At 37.2% G+C, this 6586-nt stretch overlaps 1 pseudogene; it reads left to right on the forward strand.

Annotated features, from left to right (window-relative positions):
- Positions 1-521: 521 nt before the first annotated feature.
- Positions 522-6586, forward strand: part of LOC106941234 (ryanodine receptor 3-like) — a 49205-nt pseudogene continuing 43140 nt past the window's right edge.

Raw genomic sequence — 6586 nt, forward strand, 5'->3', positions numbered from 1 at the left:
ACCCCACAAGGGACAGTTATGAATACTTTATTGGCAGCTAAACAGGGCAGTCATCAACTTCTTTTTTGCCATAGTTCTTGCTTTGAAATTGAACATTTTTAAGATCATGACGGCCATGCGATGTTGAAAGCTTCCTATCCAAGAGCCTGTTCTCATGGTTAAATATTATGCATGAAGGGTTAAGATTTAGGATGAATCCCCGGTCAGCACCCAACACCTTACAAACACTGTGCTAAAGTGTAGCAATCTTGTTAAAGAAAAAGACTGTCTTTAAACTTGGTGATTACAACCTTTGACTTCAATTAACTGAAACAATTTATTATGAAAAGTTAAACTTCCTTCTGGGATAATTGCATTCTGCAGAAATGTATATATTTTTGTCATGCTGCACATTTTGGATTCAATTCAACCATTATTTGTTCAGAATATTTTTAGAGTTCTCTTTTGGCTTCTGCTTACTGTTGTTTGCTTTGTTTTTTTCTGTTGGGAAGAACCCCTTTATTCACAAACCAACACTGTACAAGAATCTCCCATGATCACAAAGCTAGAATTGGCATGTGTGTGGGTAGACGTAGATTCTCTCTGGATGAGACACCCACACACGCGCTCACGCAGCCAAACAAACTTCTTGTTAGCACAGAGGCACAAGCTGAAGTCAGTTTTGTCTTGACAGGATGATGAAGTGGTTCTCCAGTGTGTGGCCTGCATCCAGAAGGAGAATCGTAAGTTCTGCCTGGCTGCTGAAGGGCTGGGAAATCGCCTTTGTTACCTGGAGCCAACATCTGAGGCGAAGGTAGGCTGACTCCAGAATTGGCGCCATTTGAATCTCGATATAAAAAAAAAAGAAAACAAAATGTTTCTGTGGAACCCAGATGCATGATACTGCAGCGAGGCAGCTCTGCTCAGAGTCATGAACTTAATTTGATTAAATTTGTTTTCATTGCATTTACATAGTAAACCCTATGGTCATGCACACATGCACTAACAGAACCAACAAATGCCACATAAAGCAGACTGTAAAAATGTGGATCACATGGAAGAATCCATTCGTTTAGATAAGAGACATCTGTGAATTGTGTTCTTATTTTGGACTGGACAATTAGTGAAGCCAGGCTAAAAAGCTTAAAGCAGCAGTCCAACGCTTCCTCAAAGCAAAAAACAAATGAGAAAAAAAAAAAAATAGCAGCTTAAATCGACCGCAGTCTCACTGATGAGTTTCTCCTAAAAAGGTTCGGCTGCAGCATCACATCTCTGTGGGACTGCTGTAAGATGATAAAAAAAAAAAAAAAAAAGGAAAATTACACTCGGGGATATGTTTGAGGAATTGTTCCAAAGCAGCGTTTGCTGTAATTGCCTGTTGTTTTATTGTTGTTAAAATTGCATTTGCAGGTTTGTAATTAGGAAAATATAATTGTTTCACTTTGTAAACAACATGGTTGCCACTTTAATGCATTTATCAGTACAGAATCCATATTATGGGGCACACGCACAGTCAAGTGTTCCTCTTATTAGATAAGAATACTTTATTAATGGTCTATTCTCTTGCCTTTTAAATCACCACAAGCTTTCATCTGCTCATCTAGCGTTGATACTTTACTATAAAACTGTAGAGGACATGATGCCTGCAAAGAGCATTTCACTCTGGTTGTTTGTCTCTGAGATTAAGCCAGTTAAAGGTAGCACCATCTGATAGGTTAAAAATTAAAGAAACACGAGAGGGACAAGATAAAAGAAAAGGGGCAAAGCTAAAGGGTCTAATTTAAATTTGCATGAAGGCAAAGATCCATGAACTGGTAGAGTTTTGTATGTTTTCTCCTTCATGTCTCACCAACTGTATGTGCATGTGTCCCTAAGAGGGAAGTTAGGCTTTCAGTCCATATTGGATGGTAATTACACCTGACAGGCATGATGGATATTCTCTCTTTCAGGCACTTTGTCTTCATTACCTGCTGTTTTATGAAAAGCATCACCCAGGTTTTGGGAGCAATTAGAGTGGTTTGAAAAGAAAAAAAAAAAAGAAGCAACCCAATAGTGCCATTTAGAGGTGTATGATTCAATAGGAGGACTTCTTTTCCTGGGTAAACTAGTCTGCTAATGGAGCACAGAACCGGGTTGATTTAAAGAGCGTACTGTTTAAATGGTGGCATCAATCGGTCTGTGAACAGCTGCTTGGACGTGATTTACAACCAGTTGCTCTTGTCTGTCAGACACTCAATATGACCACTGAAGGAAGGCCCGCTGACTATTATACATGTAACACCATCTCAGTTTGGCAATCAATATCTACAAGATGTATATTAATCATTTTGGATACTTTTAGGATTTGGGATTTCCTACTTATCAGCTGCAATCAGCTGATAAGTATCAGTTGTTTTAGCATTAAAAACAATAAAGTCACTATTTTCTCAGAAAGTAGTGATTTTCATATTTTTCCTCAGTTTGTGCTCTGGCTACTTGTTACTTGATTTATTGTGGTACATCATAATTGGGACAGCGTTCTCAGACTGGTAAGTTTCCCCTATTTTTTTCTAAATATAACAATAATCATTATGGCCAAACACCTTAGTTTGACTTAATGACCGCAGGACATGTCTTCAAAAATTAGTCAGACAGTTTAATTTGCATTTCTACCAAACACTAAAATAAATAAATAAATGAAACCCATTGGATAAGAAAGTAAAAAAAAAAAAAAAATGTTTTTATTACTGCATTTAACAAATAGAAATACTTTTACTAATGAGATGAAACAGAGGTGTTGTTAAAATAAATGATCTCAGATTTTAAACAGCTGGGTGACAAAGAGTGTATAGTTAGCATAAAATGAGGTTAGATTGACCTGCATGAATGATCTACTTTAAAACGAGTTCAGAACTGAGGGAGGAGGCAGCCTGAGTTTTCAGGTTAGTACCATTTATCTTTTAGCCTCAATGTCCCCACAGCAGCTTCCTCATTCTGTCAGAGAATCAGCTGTCCCGTCTGGTTCTGCCCTGAATTGGATTTTCAAATGCAATTTGGCATTTTTTTTTCTTTCAATATATCTAACTGTGCTTCTTCTAAGAAGCTGCTATACACTGACCAACCAGACAGAAGCTAAGGTTAATGTCTCTGAAATGAATGTCGCCTACCCGTTTAGAATGAACTCTGTTTGAAACAGATAAAAGTGCAGCAGTCAGCGGTGATTTTATGAGTGGGAATCTAATCATAGTATCCCTGCAACATTCTTTTTCTGGCTTAGCGAAAAAAAACCCATTTTGCATCTGGAAGTTAAGGAAAATGCTTTTAACGCACTAACCAGAGTAAGACGTGATCAACAACCAAAAAGTTTCTGTAATATTTTGTTCCTTTGTGATTTTTTTTGATTATAATGATAATCTGGGTTTTTGATTTTCTCGATATTTACCTTTCACATCTTCCAAACCGTTTTGTTGATGATATTGCTAAATTAAGTCTTTTTGATGATGCAATAAAACATTAAGCATTTTTAAATGAGTAAAGATAGGATCTCACGCTAGCAATCATTCAATTAATAATAATGGTCTAAAGACAAACATTACTGACACCATAAATCTCTTACAATTATTAACCATGTGCTGTTTGTTGTTGTTGCAGTATGTTCCCCCAGACCTGTGCATCTGTACCTTTGTGCTGGAGCAATCTCTATCAGTACGGGCTCTACAGGAAATGCTCGCTAAAAGTGGACAGAACAGTGAAGGGGTGAGTGAGAGCACACTGATCTCCACCATTATACTGCAGCTTGCAATTAACCATCCATTCAGTGCACACAATATGAAAAATTTTCTCTTGTTCTTTCTTTCAAACAGTAATTTGGGTTGCTTAAGTCAACCACTGAAAACCTTAAAAATAAAGGAAGAATGGTATTTGTTTTGGGCCCTCTGGTTTTTTGGGGAGACGGTTTAGATTTGCAGGAAAAAACGTTAACAATTTTCTTGGTTCTTTTTCTACCATCAAATAATGCTGCACTAATTTCACCTGAAAGGTGGGAAGTAAAAACTTTTTTTTTTATTACTTCAAAATTGTGGTTCTATGTTTCTCTAAACTCAGCTAAAATTCTGAAATAATACTGTATCTATTCTATATAGTGTTTCTTTTTTTTCCCCCCAGAAAGAAAATTTGACATTTTGGTGTAGTTCAATTCTCATTTCATTCTGAAAATGAAAAGTCATTTAAAAATTACTTTTGCCATCTGTGTCTGCATGAATGCGAGTGATAAGTAATGATCCTTTAATTTAAATGAATAATTGTAAGTAATTCCAATGCCTTGATGTATTTCAAAACACCCAAATTTGTATTTTCTGTTGGTGAGGGAAAATCCAAAACCTTTCCTGAATGCTTTTGACCATCTGACCAACAGTGCCCAGCAACAACTGGGGAAGGAGTAGTACGTAATCAGTGCAATGGTAGCTTAATTTAGTTTGCGCAACTAATTGCAGAAATACAATAACAGCACATGTTTGGAGGAGCGAGAAAAAACGCTTATGTATTTCTTGTATCCAACTAACATAAAAAAAAAACAATACACGTGAAATAAAAAATGAAAAGAATTTATACCAGTAAAATAACTGGTATAAAATACTTTAAAAATACAAATACAAAGAGTTGCCACTAAATATTGCTGTTGGGCTGTGGTGAAAAGGAAGAAGGCTGTGCACAACATTTTGTGCACAGCCTCCTAAAAGGACATGCAAACTTACAGACTCTAAAAATGAGCTGTGAAAAGGGGTCATGGTACTGTAATCCTGTTATCATATCAGACATTTCATGAAGACCTTGCGAAACCTTTATCTTGAAATGAAAAAGCAGGATAGGATGTGTCTTTTATCTCAGGCAGTACAGGACCCACTTTGTTCTACACTGCACACTTTAGAGAGGCAGTTGTAATGAGCGCAGGCAGTTAAGTTCAAGATCCTTAGCTTGTCCAGTCAGTGTGAGGAAATTAAAAGGCCAAATGGGCCCATCATATTGGTCTGGGCACTCTGAGTGTTGAGAGGTCAGGCTGCTATGAATAATGATAAGGATAGAGGGGATACCATTGATCTTGAACTAGATTTGACCCAGCAACTTAGGGACAGAACTGCAGAGGAAATCTGCATGTTTAATCAATATCATTTGGATGTCATAGGTTGTAATTCAACAAATCAATCTGAGTCCATGACAGTGCATTAGTAAACTTCTTTTAGTTTGGCCCTGCAGTGACAGATGTGTAATTCTCTACTGTTTATCTTCTGTTCTCTGTGTATAATCTTCATCCTGTGCATGATAGACACGCGGCCCGGATCGATGGGTATGTTCACCAATCATGCCATTAGCCTCTTATCCCTTGTGCATGCATGACACATCATAGTATTTATTATAGTAGTCAATTTACCAATCTGTTCCCACCTCATTGATTCCCTGCGGTTCCTGCACCACATTTCACCACTAAATACTAACAAATAGTTTGAAAGTACAGTTTATCACACAAATGAACCAGTTCTAGGAAGTGATGGATGCTCTCTTATGGATTTTTGTACATAGTCTGTAATAGATTGTTTTATAGGGTTTATATATTGACTTCCCAGAACCCTTAGTGTTTTATTTTTTCTACAACTGATTAACTAGTGTGGCTCTAATACTGGACTGGCATCAAAGCAACACTCAGTAATGCACATCAAACTACACAGGATGAGCCTTCCTTTGTCATAGTATTTTCCTCTAATCAAAGTAACTCTATAAAATGAAATAAAATTATGCAAATAGCCCAGCTGTCACAATTATTTCTGTAATGAACCAGAAAATTATCACCAGTGATGTGGTCAAAAAAAAAAAAAAAAAAAAAAAAAAGGCTCCCAGCATAATTTCATGCTTTCATATTCCCTCTTTGATGCTGCATGGTTGGCGATTCTAAGGATCTTTCTAAACCCAGAAACCTTAAATCATGAATGTCCTGCTCAAATGGTCCAACTACCTCCTACTGATGAACAACCATTTGATTCAGGTGTGTTGAACCAGGGAAAGAACTAAAACATGTAGGTTGCTGAACCTCAAGGACTGACTTTGGAGACCCCTGCATTAAATTCAGAGACAAACGAAATTGCCAGGAATTGAGTTTCTTGCCACAGGGGGACTGTTTGTCTGCCAGAGTGATGCGTGTCAGGACCATTTCTTTCGCTGGTGCTTTTGAGAGCGTTGGCGGTAGCTGGAGAGGATAGCTGGAAATAATTGTATCGAATAGCCACTCATGTATTTCATATGTGATACTCAGTTCCTAGTTTAATCAAGCAGATGCTTTCATCAGGGTCAAAAATAGCCTCCTTCTAAGTTACTGACGTCTCCTAGTTTGTGAAAAATGAATGAATGAGTCTGATTAACCAAATGATGACCATGATGAAATTACGAAGGGGGATTGCTGAAATCAATCAAGAATTATTAGACATAGACACACACAAGGATAACAATGTAATTTAAATGGCAATGACTAAACTGAGCAAAATTAGAATAAAGACAAGTCCAACTTCAGTAAAAAGAAAGAACCTGCAGTGAGCCTGCAATAGTTCCATACAACTCTTAGCTTGCCATCTGTAAAAGT

The sequence above is a fragment of the Poecilia latipinna genome, unplaced genomic scaffold, assembly GCF_001443285.1.
Source record: "Poecilia latipinna isolate Pla-1442-1.1 unplaced genomic scaffold, P_latipinna-1.0 Scaffold3561, whole genome shotgun sequence".
NCBI classification, from domain to species: Eukaryota; Metazoa; Chordata; class Actinopteri; order Cyprinodontiformes; family Poeciliidae; genus Poecilia; species Poecilia latipinna.